The sequence below is a fragment of the Brachyistius frenatus genome, unplaced genomic scaffold, assembly GCF_029030835.1.
Source record: "Brachyistius frenatus isolate BFR_SWC_R1_liver_20210118 unplaced genomic scaffold, ASM2903083v1 Contig_61, whole genome shotgun sequence".
NCBI lineage: Eukaryota > Metazoa > Chordata > Actinopteri > Embiotocidae > Brachyistius > Brachyistius frenatus.
In genome coordinates, this window is record NW_027210660.1 from 1,730,795 (window position 1) to 1,752,528 (window position 21,734).

A 21,734-nucleotide genomic window follows, 5' to 3' on the forward strand; every position below is an offset into this window, starting at 1 on the left:
GAAAAAGAACAGCTAGTCAGCCAGAGTTACACAACTTGGATTCTCCTGACAATAAGTGTTGCAAACATGACAAACTAGCCACCATAACTGACAGAAACTGATACAAGGGCACTTATTACCAGTGCGGATGTCCGTGTGTGTTATCCACTGACAAGTTGGTAACATCACCTCAAGATGCGGGTACACCTAGCTGACTTGGTTTATGATCAAAAATAAGTTGACAGCTTTGCTAAACACAGCCGAACACAAAGCAAGCAGTGCAAGCGGGCCAACTAAAATCTTGCTGTGCACACCTACTCTGAACCAATAGACTACAGACAGACACTGTGAGCAGACACTCATAAACATAGTGGAGTATTTAGCAGCTACAGAACCAGCTATTTCCCTCAGGAGTAGGTAGAGACCAAAAACAGAGCTAAAAGAGAGTTGCTATTGGACTGCATTTCTCAAGTGGCCTGAGACATGATTTTAAATGACTCTAAATGAAAGCTAATGTTGCTTTGTATCTGCTCAATATGTGAATAAGCATCTTGGCTACCAAGTTCTCTATATCAACTCAATAGGTCTCAATGTTGTGTTCACAACTTGTTTTGATTGCCAAGACCAAAAGGCCCATAAAAACCAACAGAGGCTCACGGCTCATCACAAATTTCCCGCAACATTAACCTGACTGCATCTGGAGTCAGTATGAGATTGTATTAGTGTTAATTGGCTCTCCTTTAATAGCTGTGTATCTTCAAGATGCACAATATTTCCAATGGAGTTATGTGCTTTAAAAAATATGTTGGATTCACGCTGTGTTAATGTTCTGACAAGCCAAATGTGTTGTAATTAGGAAAAACAAACAGATGGGCATTTTCATGAGAGGCATTAGACGTGGGTGTGTGTGTGAAAGGGAGAGAGGGACAGAGAGGAGAGTTAATTTATGTTTTCCCTGCGTTAATTTGCAGGTTTGGTGAGAAAATTCTAACTAACATCAACAAAACAGTTCAAGCTTCTCTGTGAGGCATTTTTGGTATTTCATATAATTTTATCGATTCTATATAAAATGTTCAGGACAGTTTAGGCTGCAGAAAATATCTGTTGTGGCCTTTATATCATTGTATACTTTGATCTGCTTTTTTCACTTGTGGGCTAAACCACTCCCCTAATCAATGAATTACATGCATTTCTGTGCAAAGCATCCTGTGTTTACGGTGATTGGAAATAGCTGTGGTCCATGTTTCCCTGTTCAATAGCTGGCAGTAGAGTAGAGATGACATTATGAACGGTTTTATGAGTGTACTCTGTTATGAAATATAGTCCTTGAACATAGTCGAGCTTCAAAAAGTGGAGCATGTTTTTTAGCAAAACGGAATGAGGCTGAAAAACAGAGAGGACCTGGGTGATGAAACGGGGTTAAAACTGGAGTAAAGTAGGTTGAGGAGTGAGTCTGTAGATCTAGTTGATCATTTAGTCAGATTTTTCTCAGTGTCAGGGAGGCAGAGTGAGGCAATAAGAAGGAAACAGGCCAACTAGGGCAAGTCCCACCTGCAGCGATGAAGAAATATGGAACTACTCGTTTCATTCTTTCATTATGTTACAGTTTTATATCAAAGTGACATTACGATATGATACAGGTGAGTTACAGCAGAGGAGACTAGAGTAATGATGGGTAGAGGAGGGAAGGCTGAATCGCGTTAGAGTTGGTCTGTCACAACAATTTTTTGACCTGACTGCAATCATTGTGCATAATCGTTTCCAAACAGCTGGATGAAACTGACCGATGTGTCATATTTCCATCATTATTTCTATGTTGTTTTCCCCCGTTTAAAGTTTGACTGGCACTCTTAATAACATCATCTCGTTGAGCCCTCTTCTTTGGCTGCGGTTTAATTGTACAGAAGAGAGAATTAGAATTGGTTCCATCATATGGTATATGATGTATATATAATTTAAGTATTTTTTGTTCAAATGTTCAATGTCAATAAATAGCTATTCTTCCTAAGGCATAGTATTAAACTCTGATTAGGTCTATACTATAATAGTGGCATAAATTAAAAAAAATTAATACGTGACTCGAAATTAGTTGTATAACAATTAATCTCCAACTAAAACGTCATATTTCTGACATTAGATTATATTAGAGTTCATAGTGCAGAGAGGACCAGAGCACAACAAGGTAAAGTAGTTCAGGGTGGTTTCACAGCAGAGTTACAGCAAAATAGGGTCCTGTGGACTAAAGCAGAGTGCGGTGGTAAAAGGAGCACTCCAGAATATCTTCTGTGTCTCTGCAGGGGGCTATAGTGGTTTTCACACCAACCCTGTTTGGTCCAGACCAAATAGAAACACCAGGTGTGAAACATGCCCCCGTCCACAGTCCGGACCAAAGGACCAACATTTGGTCTGACCAAAGGGAGTGGTCTGGATCAAACTGGTTTCGGCTTGTTTGCTGTGTTAAAAACAGATGTTTTGGACTTTCGTACTAATTATAGGAAGTTGTGTCGGGCTATCGTCACCCATTAAACAGCAGAAGAAAAAGTAGTTATGTCACAAAGTTCTTTAGCACACTCACAAAATTTCAATATAAAAATACAAATAAAGTATATACAATGCAACAAAAACATGAATTTTGGTTTGGACCTTGTTCCAAACTGAAAACACCTTACGTCTATAGGAAATAACTCTGATGATGTCATAGTGATGTCATTAGGATAATCTCAGACTGGCACTGAGATCTTAAATTTCGAAAAAGAAAGCTTGCATTACAAACTAGATGTGTGAAATTTTAAATAAATGTTGTTTTTTTTTCCAAAGGGAAGTTCCAATGAAAGATGTTATTAAGTTAAAACATCTTAGGCAACTACTACTTTGATTCTTATTATTTCTTTTGTAAAAAGCTGTTTCTTAAGTTCTCCAACCTTCTCGGAAAGTAATATTAAACCGCTAGAGTGCTCCTTTATAGCAGAGTAAAAGAAAAACTACCAATGGAAGGAAATTATATTCTATTAATTTACCATAAAGTGGAGAACAGTAGATAATAGTAAACTTCGAGTAGAGTTTATATAATTGATCATGTTTTCACCATATAATCTATGTAGGTTAATACTACATACATAAAAACCTGCTGTGTGTGTGTGTGTGTGTGTGTGTGTGTGTGTGTGTGTGTGTGTGTGTGTGTGTGTGTGTGTGTGTGTGTGTGTGTGTGTGTGTGTGTGTGTGTGTGTGTGTGTGTGTGTGTGTGTGTGTGCGCGCGTGTATGTGTGTATGCGTGCGTGTGCTTTTCTCTCACGGTGTATTGTATGTGTGTGTAAAGATAGTATAATAGCCAAAGGCTTCAACAGCACAGTTTCCTGTTTTCAAAGCCATGTGTGGTTTTTATCTGCCGCTCTGAAGACAGCGACCAGATGAAACCAGATGGAACCAGGAGGAGAAGGACAAAGGCTGAGTGTGGCATGGACCACAGATGCTGCACGAGAGCTCATTAGACAGATACACACATACATACACACACACACACACACACACACAATTTCAGTCACCTACACACCCCAATCATGCATGAGATTGTACACGACTACACACAGAGGCACATGTGCACAAGCATCAACACACACAAATACACACGTACGTACACACACACACACACACACACACACACACACACACACACACACACACACACACACACACACACACACACACACACACACACACACACACACACACACACACACACACACACACACACACACACAGCTGCTCCCCCACACATGACCTGAATTTTATCTGCCAAGGTAGATCAGTGGTTAATTGAGCATGTAAAAGTTTTTTTTTTTTTTTTGGTCAGTTGTGCATGCCTGCATCCCTCTGAGAGTATGTGTGTGTGTGTGTGTGTGTGTGTGTGTGTGTGTGTGTGTGTGTGTGTGTGTGTGTGTGTGTGTGTGTGTGTGTGTGTGTGTGTGTGTGTGTGTGTGGTTGGGGGTTGGGGCAGTTAAAGCTGTCGTCCAGGCTGATCTAAAAGCTCTTTCCCATCATCCAAACAGTAACACAAACACTGATGTACCCACAAAAACACGCACAAACCAACCAACCCTGAAACTTAGTAGATCAAAACAAATCCAAATCAACACAACACCAAAAATAGTCTCACTCTCGCTCAGAAACATGGAGCTCAAACATTTGTATTATCCCTGCAAAACTATTTCTGATTTGGGAATTTGTTGCCTCTTCTGTTCTCTCCTCCTCCAAACTCTCAGCTCCCTTGATACTTTTAATCCCTCTACTGCTGTTTATGAGTTTTCCAGGCTGCCAATACATCCTTTCTAATATTTTTCTTCTCTAACTCAATACCAAGATACAGCTTCACTTCGAAGACCATCTCATTTTAAAATCCTTGATACCTAAAACAAAAAACCTCAACCTGTGGCATTTTCAGATGCCTTCAGCCACAGTCCACATTAATAATTAGTAGATGGAGTTCACTAGTTTTCATGGAAATAGTTAATAGTTCATTAGGTGACCTGATCCCTATTCTTACTGTACTACCGTCCAGAGTCGAGAAAATTGCTCACTTTTGGTTAATACTTTGCCATAGAGCTGAAAATAGGGCAGGTGATAAAACGTTGATGTTTTGGATATACTGTACTGTACATGATTTTCACTGAACAGTAATACGAGATACTTTCTTTGTTTTATACAACCCGTCTGTGAATCATATTAATTGCAGTGTAGTTTCCAAACATAAACAAGGATATTAGACATTAACATTAGACAATAAATCATAAATATCATGCCTGATGATGCTACAAACTGCACACGTCTTTGGCCACAACTGTGATTATTCGGTTACATTAGATTCACATAGACATACGAAGTAATGTGTATTTGCACGTTACGACAGTATGATGGAGATAAAAGCAACTGTAGATATCTACAAACTGTGTCATGTAGCTTTAACAGGTTACGCGCGCATCCGCAGACGGCAATCAGTTTTTGGCGCGCGACCACTTTTTGGCAATACACCTATGGCGCTCGAGCTTTATTGGTCAAGTGTTGATATAGGGGAGGTTTCATAAGATAGAGAGAACTTAGGAAAGAGTAAAGACAAATTAAAAACATTTCCTGTGCTTTTATGCCAGTAAGATACAAACACAAAGAACAACACAAAATACATTTCAGTGCGAGATGATTTCAACACGGAAGTTTACAGGCACCGAATCTGTCCTAACCCAGTGATCAACATCATCCCCACCTACAAACTGAGTCAGATGTGTGCATTTACTGCATCAAGAAGCATCAGTTTAAAAAAAATAAAATAATAATAATAATAAAGTGGGGGGTGGGAGGGTGACTCACCATCAGCAGACCTTCCGGGCTTGAGATCGTGTCCGTGTGTTGGTTAGTTGCTGGTGCCAGCTCAGTTGTGTGTCCATCCTCTTCATAGCGTACATCAGAAATAACTTTCATCCTTGAAGTGGAGACACCAGCGAGATCTTGCTGGCTCTTAGCTGGACTTTTGGAAACGAAGCGCTACCTACGCGGTGACAGAAGTAGCTTGTAGGCCCTGTTCGGCCCACCGTCAACCAAAAGTTGTGATCTTTTTACTTATCACTTATTTCGTTCTGGCTCCTCTCCGTCGTTTAAAGATCCACATAACTAATCCCAAACTACAATGACTTCCTGTACTTCCGGTGCACTATTTACAACTACTGGCCTAGTCGAGAATATTTTATACACTGGCCGTAAACACTATAATGTCACATTACAAAACAGTCATCACAGGGCCAAATAATTTTTTTTTACCATAACTGTCACAGAAACTTGTTCATTTAATATTTCTGTCATAAATTCCTGATTATTTGAGTTCATAGCCATCAAAATGTAACAAAATAAAACCCTAAAAAGTAAATATTGACAATGATTTGTCTGAAATCAAATAATATTGGTTAAAACATGTTGTACTAAACATGTAAGGGTTTATTTTCATGTCCAGCGTAAGGAGTCACATGACCAGAGTTTACTTAAAGGTAAAACCGTGGCATTGTGGGTCAGATCCAACATGGAGGCAGAGGCTGGATACCCAAATCTAACATTCTTATGACAGTAAGAAAGTTGTCCAGTTATCTAAGGCATTGGGATATTACGCCTGTTCATCCTTGTGTTATTTTGTATGTGACACAGTTGATATCAGCCTACTGTGGCACAGATACAGTAGGCTGCAAGACTGCTCTTATTTCAATAACAATTATTGTGAAAAAATGTCTAACTAAAATTACTTGATAAATACAGAGGTTAAAGGAATATGATGACACAAGGCCGTTAAAAGGATTGTTCTGTTTGTCCATGTTACGTTACACAATTCTGTGTAGGTTAGCTGCATTGAATATACTGTGGAGAATGGACTCTGAGCTCCTCTCACTTGTTATTTCCCAGCTCTCCTGATGTTGCTGAAAGGCTGACAAGAAATCAGGGTGAGACGGAGCTCAGTCTCACTTGTGAGAATTAAAGCGATTTAAAATATAATGTAACGGATCGGGCATTTTTGGAAAAGATGCGAAATTCTACGCACATTCCGACTTTTTTACATATGCAGAACGGATCGGGCTGCCAGCACAGATCGTGCTTGAAGGTGAAGGACCAGATATAACCGTTAAGAACAATAAATCCATTTTTGTCTTTATTGTGATCAAACTAATTGATGTTATTATAATCCTTTTACTTCTTCAGTGTCTCAAAATATGATTCAGTTAATAAGTGCCTGATTTTTACAGAAATGAGCTTTGAGCCTCAGAAGGGAACGTTTTCCACAGAAAACATTAAAAAAAATGAACTTCTGCCTGTAATGACTATATGTGTCAGCTTGTATCAAAAGACCCCCAGAATTTTAGACGCAGTGAAGGGAAAATTAGGCCAAAGCAAACAGAAACCAGTGGTCCTGTGGTCAGACAGTATGGAGGTATTGCATGTGGTTAGCGTCTGTGCCAACCACGTCTCCCTGACTTCCTCTATGGCTGCCCTGCTGCTGCCCAGATGGGGCGGCTTGGCCCGGAAACATTTAAACACAGCGTGGCGGCTGAACGAAGTCTGCCCCATCAGCACAAAGACTGGAGTTTAGAAAAAACACTTTAGTTTCGACTTCTCTCTATAGGGAGATATCCTGTTTCCCCTCCTTTTCATGTGGCTTGGTTATTGGCCTGTTTGATCCCTTCCCATTAACAGCATGCCCAGCGAATAATAAGCAAACACAGGACTCTAAACACACCCTCTCAACCAGCGTGGAAATCATGACGCTACTGAAAGCCTCATTACGCTGTCTGTTCCCTACTGAGGGCAGCATGCATTGCTTGGAAGCGTCATTTTGTTCCCGTTAAGATACTGTAATCGCTTTCCGGAAGTCGTTTCTGTGTCATCCTGCCTCCCTTTGTATGTTGTGCCTTCTCCATTGTGCGTGCACGACTGCTCTCTTGCTAGAGAGTGATTGACACTCTCTGTTTGGCGAGGTGCCTGACATTTCTAAAAGTCACAGCTCACATTAAGACTGAGACAAACCTCCTTTCACGTGTGTTTGTGTGTGTGGGGTGGCGTGAATTGGTGTTCTACACTATAAAAATCCTGCATTTAGTGTTTCAGTATAAACACACGCTGATGTCTAATTTCATTTCCTGCAGTGACATACATAAATATGATTTAGGATATTTTTACTATATAGCATTGCCTCTGCTGCAGCAGTTCAACCACAAATCAGCAAACAACAAACATTTCCCTCCTGCAAAGTTAGATCTCGTGTGCTGAAGATCTCGGGGTGCCTCACATGTTCGCGGCTCCCAGTTCCCCGAGGCCTTTGCAGTAAAACTCTCAGAGCAGTGTTTTGTGCTTCTGCATCTCTTTCCGCTCCTCCTCCCGTCGTGTTCTGAGGGAATCCAAGATGCAGGGCAAGCTTGATGAATCCCCCACAGCTGGATCCGTCTCTGTTTTCCCCATCACTCTCGTAGCGCTGATGAGGACCCTGTCAACAAACCCGTCTGTAAATATGTCTGCCTGTAAAATAAACACACCGAGGAGCATCAGTGGAAGACCTTAACTGCTGCTTGTATTTCTGTCTGTCTGTCTGTCTGTCTGTCTGTCTGTATGCGTGTGTGTGTGATTAGCACATTTTTCCTCTGTCTGCCTCATAAAAATATAACAAAACACACATGGATGCTAAGAAAATCAGGTCTAACACTCGCTTTACGCACTCAAAATGATTAAATATAACTAAAATACACTGAAGTGAGACATCAAACAGCTTTTTTTTTTTTATCTGAATTTGTTTGCCTTTGAAATGGAGATGGAGATGAAGAAGCTTTTATGTTTTTTGTACAAGCAGATATTCTGAATCAAAGAAAAACCCAAATATGAAAGAAAGCATGAAGATGTATTTATATGGTTGAATGAAGCAACATTTGTCAAAAAGATTTTCAGCCTGCTCAGGGTTTGCTCTCGCATATATCCTACATTTGCTCCTACGTCATTGTCAGTGCTCCAAATACCACATTACATAAAAAGAAATCAGACAATGCCCATAATATTTACATCAGAAGACCACAAATTGTAAGCCTATGCTGTTCAATAAGAGTAATCAATACCTGTTATGTGACACCGCTGTGGAGTGGAAACAGATCAGTGGCACCGTGGACAGAAGATCTGCCCTTGGCTTCAATTCCAGAGGATCAATTTACGATTGAATTACAAGAAGTCTTTCTCCGTACATGTTAACTTTCTCATGCCCCAGTCAGCTCTGAATGCCCCAGGGTTAGAAACACAAGTGGAAACGCACAACAATGTAATGATGATCATATATACTTCCTCAGAAGTGTCTCCACTTTGAGATCACAATAGAAACACGTAGGCCTGTCATAATTATGACATAATATCCTGATTGCAGTTATTTGCGCATCATTGTCATAATCATTTCCAAACATGTCCATAAAATCAGCTGGATGAAACTAACAGCTGTCTTATTCTTAACAATATTTCCACATCATTTCCCACCGTTTGACTGGTGCTCTTTAAATGATGTCATTTTACTTTGCCCTCCTCATCTGCTGTGGTTTAAAGGCTCATAAGTGGAGCACCACAGATTGACAAAAGCATCATGGCCAAACACCACGTGGCTCTTCTTCATAAATTGTGTGTATTGTTAAACTATGATCAGACACACACATACTGCACACACACACACACACACACACACACACACACACACACACACACACACACACACACACACACACACACACACACACACACACACACACACACACACACACACACACACACACACACACACACACGCATATATATATGTTTTCTGGTGAACACCTCTACTAAATGTGTCACATGCACATGGAAATGAGCAGCAGTGCAGTTAATTGCAGGGTTACTGTGAAAAGGATTCTCTCTCATGTTGGCTGTTTCTTCACTTTCCTTGTCGTATCCTTTTCTACCAAAGAGGGAAAATGGATTAGGGGCCAAAATTTCTATTTTAAACCACTAGAAGCAACCAGACAACTGAACTAAGTGACATCTGTCTGTCTGTCTGTCTGTCTGTCTGTCTCTTGAAGTAAAGAGATGAGAAGTTAATTTGGCAAAGTAAATTTAGGGATTTGAGTGCAGCGCAGCCGCAGCAGGGATAGACACAGCATTGTGATTTATTTGTGGAGACAAATGTTCAGAAATTGGTGTATAATGAGCAAATTAACACATTTACTTTTTTACAATTAATTTGATCTGCAACCTTAATGTACAGAAAATCAAAACCTATACCCTGTGACTACAAAAATGGACGATGTTTTACTGAACTGGAAGACCAACATCAACGCTGTCTACAAGAAGGGGATGAGTCGACTCTTTTCCTTGAGGAAACTTCGATCCTTCAATGTGTGCAGCAAGATGTTGGAGATGTTCTACCAGTCTGTTGTGGCCAGTGAACTGTACTTCGCTGTGGTCTGCTGGGGGAGCAGCATTGGAGCCGGAGACACCAACAGACTTAACAAACTGGTTAAGAAGGCCGGCTCCATCATCGGCTACAAACTGGACAGCCTGGAAAAGGTGGTGGAGAGGAGGACGCTGAACAAACTATTATCCGTATTGGATAATCCTGACCACCCTCTCCACCACCTGCTGCAGGGACAGCGGAGCACTTTCTCCAAAAGACTCCTTCAGCTCCGCTGTCACAAGGACAGGTACAGGAGATCATTCCTGCCCCGACCGCAATAAGTCTGTACAATAACTCACCTCTGGCAAAATCCATCACACAACAATGACACTGTTGTCTGTGTTCTTGGTTGTTTGTATATAATATATATATAGATATATACTGTACTGTATATACTGTGCATTTTATATTTTATATTTAATATTTTTACTGCTATTTTACTGCTATTTTATTGCTTTCTGTTATTCTATTATTATCTATTGCTTCCTGTATGCTGCTGTAGCGAAAAAAATGTCCCCTCTGGGATTAATAAAGTAACTACCTAACCTACCTTTTAGAGCTCCTCCTAAAATGTGGCCAAGTCGGCTTTCAGTGGAGCTCAGGTCCTTCTCTGGACAGCTGAGCTCCCCTTAGCTCCCCGTAATTCAAACCATGTATATAACAGTGGCATAAAATGAACAAAGACAATTAAATCCTTTAATGCATTTATTTGTCTGACAATTAAAGTTTCATGATTGTGACAGCCCTTGAAACACATTGAGTATTTCAGCAAATGTCTGAAAACATTGTGGGCTTCAGGAAACACTAGCTTCAACACATTTTATGAATGTTTAATCCCCTGACATCCATTTTAGCCAGAATTCCCCTCAAAGTTGCTCTAATTACAATTGTATACCAACAATAGGTAAAAAGACTGCAGTTCCCCTCAGCTCTGCAGAGTTTCTTAGCTTCTTTCAGCTCTTTGTTTTGGTTCGCTCCCACACCTCTCATCAGAAGCAGCAGATGTTGCTCTTCTTGAAATAAAATGAAATAAATGAGAGCCAACCGTTCATTCATGGCTACTTTTCATGCCATCAACTTGAAAAAATGTTATGTGCAAGAGTTTGGGCACCCTTCCAAGTGAGTACTTAACCCTGCTTTGACATATTGTATATAAGAGCTTGTAAACGCTTTTTATTGCCTGCTAAATGTTTGTCTTTTCTACATTCAGGGTTCTTCACCCACCCTTCCCTCACCTGTCCAGCGCTTCTTTCCAAAATGACTAGATTTGGTGCTGTTTAGTTCAAACGTATACTTCTGTGATGAAGTTGCGAGTAGCTTCCCTCTGATGATTCCTCCGTGAAGATCTTATTTGTTTATCTGCTGAACCTTCCTGTAAAAACATTTGTCTTTCTGCCTGACAAACGTGCAGATTTATCTGAAAGTTTTTCTCCAGATCATATCTCGCCTCCCACAGTTCCCTTTAACTGACATTTCTTTCAAACTGTGGGAATTGAAAACTGAAAGCGCTTGGATTTTTTTTTTTTTTCATAGCTTTCAGATGCTTTGTAGGGATAGATTTGTTTTCAGATCCTCACCTTGAAGGAGCCGCAAGTTGTTGAGTCTTACGACAACATTTGACAATTCAGACAATTTATCATTTATAATAATTTATTATTTAAGCCTGGAACAATTCCCTAATGACATCTCTGGACTTGCACAGTAGTCCTAATGAGGGTAGGCTGAAGCATGAAGCCCAAACTCTTGCAAATAACAAAATTAGTGTAAGATTTGTTTTTAAATATATATATATATATAAAAAAGTAATAGTGCAGTAACATGTAAATAAATGCTTGGTTTAATGTGTGCTTGCTGCAGATGTTGTATTCACCTCTTTTCTCTACAAAAATGAACAAAAGGTGCCCTGGGGTACCAAAACCTTTGCATAAAACTGTAGTGGAGCATCTCTCAAATGAAGAGGTGGATATTTTCTTCAGAAAATTGCTGCGACCCAAAACAGAAATATTGAACTTGTATTCATTACTCCAAATTAATGCTAATGTTTCTTCATGTCTGCTACATGTGAACATTTTGCATGTTCATCATTACAACTTTACACTGTGTTAATATGTTAATGTTATTTTTAATGCTAGTTGCTGCCCCCAAGTGGCCCAAACAAATCTATTAAGACAACTTAAAGTAGCTTTGAAGTTGGATATAAGCATCTTTTTCCCATGTCTGGTGGTATAATGTACTAAACTCTGTATTATTATCATGTATTGAAGCTGCATGATGTTTTATGAGTGAACTATTCAAACCCAAGACTCCTGAATCAAATTGAAATATTCTTATGCATGCTTGTTTACATGTTCCTCAAAAGGCAGCAGAAACTTTAAGAGGTCCACTAGAATGTGAATAAAGTTAAGAAGATCTGAACACAGTTTGGTTGCAAAGCAAGAGTTTCTAATGACTGACCAACAGGCGAGTCACCTGGGTTGAATTTTGGTTAAAATGAAAAAGAATTATCAGTAATTCATTCATCCTTTATTATTTCAGGCCTCACACGTCTACACAGAGACTCTCCAAACCAATGGGTAAGTAACGATTTTAATTCAGTGACATTGTGATTACTGTGATTAGTGGCTCTATTAAGATTCCAAAACCAACTCGTGCCTCCGTTACACAAGGGAAGTTGCATAATTCAAAACCATCTTGAGCACGGAGCAACAGACTGCAGACCTAAAGAATGATGAATAACAAAGAGGAGTCTGCTGCTCTTCACTTTGTCATTGACAGAAATAAGTGTCAGAGCTGAACCTGCAGTCAGACAGCCTTACATGGTCAGAGCTGCCATCAGCAACAAAGTTGTTTTTTTCTTCTCCTTTTCTGTATAATGTAATGAAGACTGATGCTGTTTGATTTGTATTGAGCCTGCTGCAGCGATGAGATGTTGACTGCTGCCAGGTTGGGAGATGCATCTGTAGGCGCTGAGCGGCATTGACAAGAAATTCTGAGCATTCGTCAAACATTATTCCTGCGCACATTAACTGAATAGTGATCAGTTTGTCTCATTAGAAAATAAGGCCTGGGGGTTATATGTGATTACACAAGTTGTGTCGTTTGTAGGAGATGTGTGAAAATGTGTGGAAACAGAGGGTGTGAGGATTTGTTGGGGGGGGGGGGGGGGAGTGAACTGGTGGTCAGACTATTATTGTAAGCTCATGGGTAAATTCCAATTTAATTCACAGACACCGGATCAACCTTTTGAGGTTTATGTAGGAATCGGATTATGGTCATATAAAGTACACCCCCCTCTCTCTCTTTTTTCCCCCCCCCCCCCCCACTCTCCCCTCCCACCCGCACCGCCACCCTCGTCTCCCCCACTTTGAATGGGGGCGCTGGAGCCGTCTGCCTGTCACTGCTTGCCTCTTTGTTCAAACCGATTTTGCTTCTGCTGGTGAGGTGGGGGGACGGAGGGAGCACCTTGCTCTCTCTCTCTCTCTCTCTCTCTCTCTCTCTCTCTCTCTCTCTCTCTCTCTCTCTCTCTCTCTCTCTCTCTCTCTCTCTCTCTCTGCGTGTGTGTGTGCGCTCATCTATTCCGATCTGGAAGATATCAGTGTCTGACGGGATGACCGGCGCAGAAGCTGCTGCTCAGTGAGGAGAGGATAATGTTGAAGGAGTAGAAGTCCGAGTGCACGCACTCCCCCCCCCCCCCCCGCCGGTCTCTTTTGCCTCTGCAAAGTGCCGTTTCACCCTTGTTTCGTCGCTTGCCGTCTCTGCACCCTCTGGGAGCTTTGGAGAGCACCTGCACTGAGGCGCAAGGCTTACATTCCTGAGGATTGCACCATTAAGACGCGACTTGGTTCGCCAGATACGGTAAGAGTAGGCATGATATTCTCCGCATGCTTAATGTATGAAATCAGTCGTTTTGGTCAGTGTGTCATATCTCAAGTCACCGGGTGGCCAGAGGCGCCTGAGATCTCTCAGCCTGGAAGACGGTTTTAAGTGCTTTCATTTCTTGGCTGCAATAAAAAAAAGCGCACTTTTGAAGCAACTGCAACAAAATTATGTGATAAAACCGCTTAAGAATTTTAGGGTGCTTCAAACATTGCCTATCCATGCAATATCTAAGCATATGCAAACGTAATAAGTGGAAGTAATAAGTATTTTTTTTCCTGTACACCAATCAACGTCCTCGCCATGGCACTACCACAGCGTCAGCTTCCCAGACGCGTAACAAATCATACCCGTTCGGGATAGCTTTAATTATTTACAGGTCAAAGCTTTTAATATTGGTCTATATTTACGGGCCATGTAGGTTCATGCATAAATCATCAACTCCCCAAGTAACCTTGTTAGTGTGTCCTTTACATGGTTTTCTCTGATCTTGTCTTCTATCACACAAACTTGTGCTTTGGTTCAGTTGAGCCTCAGAATCTTCCTTTACAGATGACTTCATTAAAAGGAATCAAAGGTGACTAGGCCTTCTGTTGGGTGATGGGATTGTGGAAGCAGATCTGAACACCTGAACAGGTGTTTGTGAAATATATTATGTAAATCAGAGCCTTTTGGTGAACAAACAACATGTGTTGAGTAACTGCCTAAATCAGATCTTCTATTGGTCCACTTCCAGAGCTGTCACCTGGGCATGACATCAAAGATACTCTATAGAAACTGGATTATTGTGATTACTGGGTCTCCCGGCTGCTTCTTCCTGTATTTTCATTTTTACATTCATGTCTGTGCATTCTACCTTTGTTAAACAAACTTTGCTTTTGTCCTCAAAATATGAAAAAAAAATTATACAAAAAGTGAGCCAATGATGGTAAAGGAGATTGATTGCCTGGTGCCAAGCAGGTGACCAGATCTTTGAGAGGGTTTTATTGATGAGGACCCGCTCTGTAAACAAACACTGGCATGTACAAATCACAGTGAAGGAGGAGAACAGCGTGGGTCACCTTGACAAATGAGCTGTATTGTCTGAGAATATGAGAGCCCCTGCAACCCAATAAAGCCCATTCTGTTTCCATTCAGCGCTTTAGTCTGGAGGAGTCCAAGTCTTTTCTTCTATGGCCTTGTTAGTGTCGCTCACCACCAGCTGTGTCTCAGAGCCATGAAGCAGGACGAGGTTAACTAGGCAACGCAACATGGTAGAGGGGCTCCAGCTCAGAAAATGTGGGTTTGGGAGAGCTCACACAGAACACAGAAGCTAAGAAGTGGGATGAGAGGAGAGGAGAATAGTGAGGAATGAGGCAACAAGACCCAGCTGAAAGTTTACAGCATGCATTTTTCATTCGGTCCGGGTGGGTGAGTGAGTGAGCGAGCGAGCGAGCGAGTGAGTAGGTGTGCGTGTTTGAAAGGGTGTGTTGGCATCCATGAGCCCTGGCATGCATACAGTAGTTGCGTGTATGTTGGTGTGTTCATGTGCGTATGTAGATGAGTGCACTCATAGGAGCAGAGGGATCACAGAGTGGTGCTGTGTTGAGGGAAAGAAAAGGGTCTGATTCTAAAATAGAGTGCGAGCTCAGTTCAGCTGGCTCGCTGTCTGTCGCTGCACATTTTGCACTCATTCAACCCCACTATTGTTTGTCATGTCTGGCACTGAGCCGTCTGCAATCCCAGGAGTCACTTTACATGAAAAAAAAAAGGGTCATGTGAGATGCTCTCAGATAGGTGGAGAAGATAGATGATGATTAGTGGTTCCATAGAAGAATTACTCCTGTTCTCAGCTTCTTTGTTGTGAGGATTTGCTGCTTTTCTTTGTCTTTTGTGGACCTTAACTGGATATGTTTAAGTTTGATTGGTCAAAACAATTAGTGTGGCAAAGTTCTTCACAGTTTTTCTGCATTTTTTACATAAAACCAAAAGAAAAAAAAGAGAAAATAATAACTGATTGATGAGCTCAAATATTCAGACCATTTGTTTTATTTTCTGATGAAAATAGTGATCAAATGAATTCAATAAGACACACTTGTGACAACTTCTGCTCACAAGTGTGCAGTTTTCTCCTCCATTTGTCTTATATGGAAGTGTTTCAAAAGCCTTGCTGATGTTGTATTTTCAGTAGAAGCCAAATGTACTTCTCAGTCAGAGTTTGATATTATTCTCGATGGTAAGAAAGTGCCCACTCCAAGATGTCACGCAGGTGATTATGGGTTCTATTCCCTCTAATACAGTGTTAATAACTACCAGAATGGGGCTATATAAATGCAAATGAGTAGCATTGCTCGCTTATAGCAGCCCAGGTATGATCAAAATAAGCTTCACTTCGGAGAGAGCCACATGCGTGTTGATTTATGATTATGCTGCCCTTAAAAAGTGCTGGTTTTGTTTGGATCAGAGTGTGATGGAGAGTTGTACAGTGCAGCAGATGACTGCAGACCACTTTTTTTTAAATTTTTTTTAACTCTGATTCACAAACAGCAGATCCAACTGTGAATCGGTATGCAAACTGAAGTGGGAATTTTCTGACCTCTTTGAACTTTGTGGTTTGTTTACTGCCAGAAGATGACTGTAGGTTTCGGACGAACAATGACTTTACAGTCAGAGGAGTAAAAACTGTCCATGTTTTCAGCACTGGACAGCTCCCAATTCTCAGAGTCCAGTGAGTTGAACAACAAACAGTGAAAAAGAAAAAGACCAATGAAGACTCTTCGTTTTGAGTTTCAGGATGCAGACTTTAAGCCAAACTCAGCCTCCCTCTCCTCTCTGTGGAATATTGAAACCCTCTTGCAGCGCGAGTGCCCAGCTGCCAAAACCCAAAGGGGATTGGAAAAACCAATCCATCAATCACCTCCGGTCTTTAGCCTGGGAGGGACTAAAGCAGCCCACCAGGCCAATCATTACAAGCGTAGATGAAACCACAGCTGAACAGCTCTCCCACACAAAGAGAAAGGTCCCTCTCTTTGTCCTTGGCCAGGGGCTCTCCTCGAAGGTCTGGTGGAAGACAAATGTTTGGCTTTACAAGAAGCTCTTTGAGGCAGCACCAAACTTTTATCAGCCTCTGCAGCACAGAGATTAGAATAATTAGTCCCTTTCTGCCTGTTCATTGGTTATTGCAGTTAGTTTTTGGATATGTAATGTCACCCTGTTTTGAAATATCTCCATTCAGCACTTCTTTATTGTTAAGTGCTGATGTGAGAATGAGCCGATAGCTCCTGACTCTGGGCATTTGGCACTGGTAATAAACACTTGAAGGACAGAGCTCTTTTTCCGTCTTTCCTTGCCTCGTTGATATTCCACGAACTCAGCACATCATTAAAGATGAGGAATTCTTGGATGAAGTCCCACCAGCATGTCTGTGTTTGTGTCTCTGATTCCATTTCGTTTCACGGTTTCTGTTTTTTCTGACCACTTTCCACTGTGGATAAAAATATGGTCTAACTGTGACCGGTTTATGGTAACGCTGATGATGCAAGAAATACAGAAAGTGTGTGCGTGTGTGCGTTAGTGTGTGTTTCTGGAGATTTAATACACTCAAGATGATGGCTGCGTCTCGTGCACCTGATCCTTTATTGGCTTTGTTATCAAGAGCTAACATCCAAACCTTCACCATTGACCTCTGCTGTCTATCAGACACAGCTGGTGTAGTGGCCACTTAGATAGCATGAACAGTCCCTTGCTGCTTATATTTGACCTCTGACCCTTAAATCATTACCAAAACAAATATTTTACAAACAAAATATTTGAACTTCATAGTTTTAAAGCTGCTCTAACAATTTCCCTATGACAACAAAGGATCAAATGACTGTAGGAATAATGTCAAAGGTGTAGTATGAAGCTTTTGAGCCCATTTTAGCTCATTGTGTGGGATTTGCAGCCACAGCTTAATTTTTTCGGTTCACTCAGGAGAGGGAATCTTGACCTTAAATTGATCAGGTGGTCAGAAATATAACTCCAAATTGACATCTCTATTATTGGAAGTTTTAAATGACATTTTGACAATTTTGTTTAATGTATGTTTTTATTTTCCTTTTTTTAGATGCAAGCATAAGAACTGCACATAAATTAAAATTGGTGACTTACTAAAAAACACTGTATCTACTCTTTTTAAAATAGCATGAAAAAGTATCTTATTTTGGATGTAAAAATATGATGGGGGGAATAAAAAAAAATAATGACCAAGAAAGTTCTTATTAAAACTCCACATTAGGATGCTTCAAGTGGGAGTTATCAACCATCATCCAAATTATAATTACAATAATTTATAACTAATACTTTGATAATTTCTACTTACTATCTCAAAATATTGATTTATTTTTGGCAAGGTTATCTTTTCATCTACTTTTTGTTCTTCCCAGTAGATACATCTCATCTCGAGTCCTCTGCACTCCAAGAACACATTTTTACTAATTATTTACTGATTTTAGAGCTTGTTTTTTTGCTCAGAGGTAAAATGAGAAGCTCTTCCTCTTGCAGTAAAAAGTTTCACTGGTTAGAAATCAATTGATGTCAGGGTGATCTGATCCTTTTTGATGCGTTACAGAAATGAGCAGTGATTGATTTGACTGAGGGCAGCTGTATGTCGCTCACTGGTTTTCTATTTCCTCTGAAAGCTACGATACTCTTTTGTCACACCATTATGGGCACACTTTTAAATAATGCGGCTCCCTCATATGTTAATGAAATGCATTTAAATGTTGTTGTTTTTTTGTCCCAACTGGCAGTTGGTGAACATACACCGAATCTCCCCCAGTGAAACCTGCGCCTTTTGTACAGGCTCACACAACAAAAACACACATATTGGCGGCGCCAGAATGAGGCGGAGAATGAAGAGGTGTCGATAGAAAATGAGCATGTCTGAGATCATCTGCTGCAGGTTTGCCAAGTGCAGCTCCTCAGCAGCTTAATAGCACTACATCCAGGTAGGAAACAGATGGATGTTATGAAAGCTGTCAATCTCTGGCAGGTGTGTAAAACATAATTGGTGAGACATGCATTAAACATCGCATCAGTACATTTCCTCTTGGGTACCCATACTGTATGTTTTCTTCCTTAATATTTAACAAAAGGAGGAAAGTTATTTCTGCCTCTGACCTACTGAGTTACTACAAACTGAAGTCATGACCCAGAGTTGCCTCCCCTTGTCTCTTTCTCGCTGAACTTGTCCGTCAAGGATCCTTCAGATTGATCTAAATTACCTCCTTTCCCCGCTTTACTGCACACACACCCAGCCAACTTTTAACTTGGCCTCCCCTAAGCGTGTTATCGAGCTAGTTTAAATCACCCCTGTCCCAGTGCCCAGAGAGATCAATGGTGTCAGTGTGAGAGGATGGAGTGTGTAATCTTGAATCCAAGGGACCAGCAGCTTTCCAGAGTCTTCTCTCCATCCGAAGCCCCGGCCAGAACTGCATGAGTCATTAGTTGCTTTGAGTGTGATTAGTCACCTCACAGGCCCGCTGAACACAAAGACTATCTGTGTGTTTGTGTGCTGGATGTGAATACCTGATTCAACTCAGTTCACTTTTCCCAGTTTCCTTTCTTGTTTTCAGTTTCTTGAAAAATTCATGTTCATCCACTCTGCTTTAATGTCTCTTATGTGGCATCAAATCACCACTGTAACACGCTGTTCCTGAATTTTTCTCCCGTCTTTACAATTAATTGACCAAAGTCACACATAGAAGTACAAATTTTAGCAGCACATCTTTTAAATGGACTTTCTGCAGCCTTTTTTTTTTTTTTTTTTTTTTTTTTTTTACACAAACAGCAAATTAAGAGGAATTGTGGAGCTTTGAACTGCCTTTTTTTTATTTTTTTTTTTTAAATTTTAAGAGCTTTCATCATGGCACTGTCATTGTCACAATGCTGATAAAATGACCTTCCTTTCATTCCTCTTCCTTCATCTTCTTCCTCTCACTACTTTGTCTGACACTTATCTGGAGCTGCTATTCTCCCATTCACGCTGTTGCTCTCTGGAGGTAATAGTTTTGTGAGATATGATTAAGAAAAGGAGAGGAGAGGAATCACCTTTTTCTGTCAGGTTACGGTAGGAGAGACAAGACAGGCGGTTTGACTCCTTCCTGTTAAAACGGGTTCTGTTTCTGTACGTGTGCCATTTTTAGACCATGGTTACTTTTTAGACATCGATTGTGCTGTTCCCGGTTTCCCAGAAAGGTTTTGGAACCTCCTGTAAAAGATATTAATTTTAATTGTTGGATTTTAACTCCATGAGAAATGTGTCTCTCCGAAAGGTGGGAAGAGCTCAAACTTTCACTGTTCTGTCAAATGTCAAGCACAAAGGGGGAAAAAAAATGGCTTACTCCCATCTTCGTGGTAGAGCATCATTCCCAGTAGCCAAAGAGAACTTTATTGGCAAAATGAATTACTCCTTTTAGGAGCCACCCCCTGTAGGCCCTCTGGAGTATTGCAGTATACAGTAATTCTGCAATGGCCTAATTTCTTAGACCCGTAAGTTACGTCTACTTTTATATGTTCAGGATTGGCACATCCACTGTGTAGAAACCAAAATGCTAGCAGAGTTCATGCTAACGTTAGCATCTGTGTGCTGTGCTGTTATTTGTTTGAGAAGTTTTCTCCAGCTTTAATCTCATTACCTGTAATAGTGTTATGTTTCCCAAACCCATCATCCAAGTGAAACACACATATAGACAATATTATAACAGTAAAACATAAAATCTATGCTTCTTGTACATCTTTTAATGTAATAAGCATCCAAATGGTTTTATGATTAAAATGCTATTTTTTTTTTCATTTCTGTTTATAAAGCTGTAGAGCTAATCAAGTCTCTGCAAGAGGATACAGAATTTCTGTGAGGGACATGTAGTTTTATCATCCTAAATGATGGCTTTTAGTATAATATGTGTGTGTAGCCATCAATCGCATATCTGTTGTGAGTAGTGAATCTGACCATAAACTGCTGTGTGAATGCAGCATGCTGGAATATAAAGCTTGACCGACAGAGAAACAGTGACATGAAGATTATTGTCTGGCAGAATATAAACAGGTCAACAAACTGATATTTAAACAGAGATATCAGCTGCCATTTTGTTTATCTTTGTTCATGTTTTGTGCACACAAATGCAGAAGGTGAGACTCGGAGACCTACCTCTGGTCCTCTGGGACTTGATGAGGGTCTTTATAGTACAGCAGCATATATGTGTGTGGGTTCATGTGTCATGAATTAACACGGGACCCAACCTGGCCTGATTTAGTACATCTTTGCAGTCTGTGACTCCACACACACATGTGCCTGTAGCATGATGGAGGCACTGTGAGAATAAAGCCGTCATGTTGTGCTCACAAACAGGATTTATCTTCTCCACAACAGCAGCTGACATGATGTGTTCCACACTTTTCATGCTCTTTCTTCAAGCAATTTTCCCACCAACCGCAGACCTGAGGGAGATTTGGGTCGAGGGGCCCATCTTTCCTGCGTCATGATGATCATGAGGCCAGTTGGTCTCCTGCTGCAACAGATTGACAGCTTAGTGCTGAGCCATAATATAGGTCTGCCAGCCTCATCTGTTAGCTCTCTTTGGATCACTGTCACTCCGCTCGCTAGCTCCTACAATGAGCTGAGAAGGAGTGCTATTCAGACGACATCGCGAAAATGTGTCAGATGGACATCCACATTGAAGTCCACTGAAGCATTTTAGAGACTTCTGGCTCTTTTCTCCTCAAGACACAACCGCGCCTGTGAAAGTAAAGAAGGGCAATTTAGAAGGAGGCACTCACAACATCTGATGTCTCTTCCTTAACAAAAGGTGGTGCTGGTTAGTATGCGGCTGGTGTGATTGGATGACCAGTGCACTGTATGTTGTAAATCCCCTCCGGCAAA

At 40.8% G+C, this 21,734-nt stretch overlaps 1 protein-coding gene across 2 annotated transcripts in view; it reads left to right on the forward strand.

The window, feature by feature from the left end:
- Positions 1–13,425: 13,425 nt before the first annotated feature.
- LOC138625327 (neurocan core protein-like) overlaps positions 13,426–21,734 on the forward strand; it is a 42,845-nt gene continuing 34,536 nt past the window's right edge. For both annotated transcript variants that reach the window (XM_069706181.1, XM_069706182.1), the window contains exon 1: positions 13,426–13,813. The gene's annotated coding sequence lies outside the window, so the exon portion shown is untranslated. The remainder of the gene's footprint in view (positions 13,814–21,734) is intronic.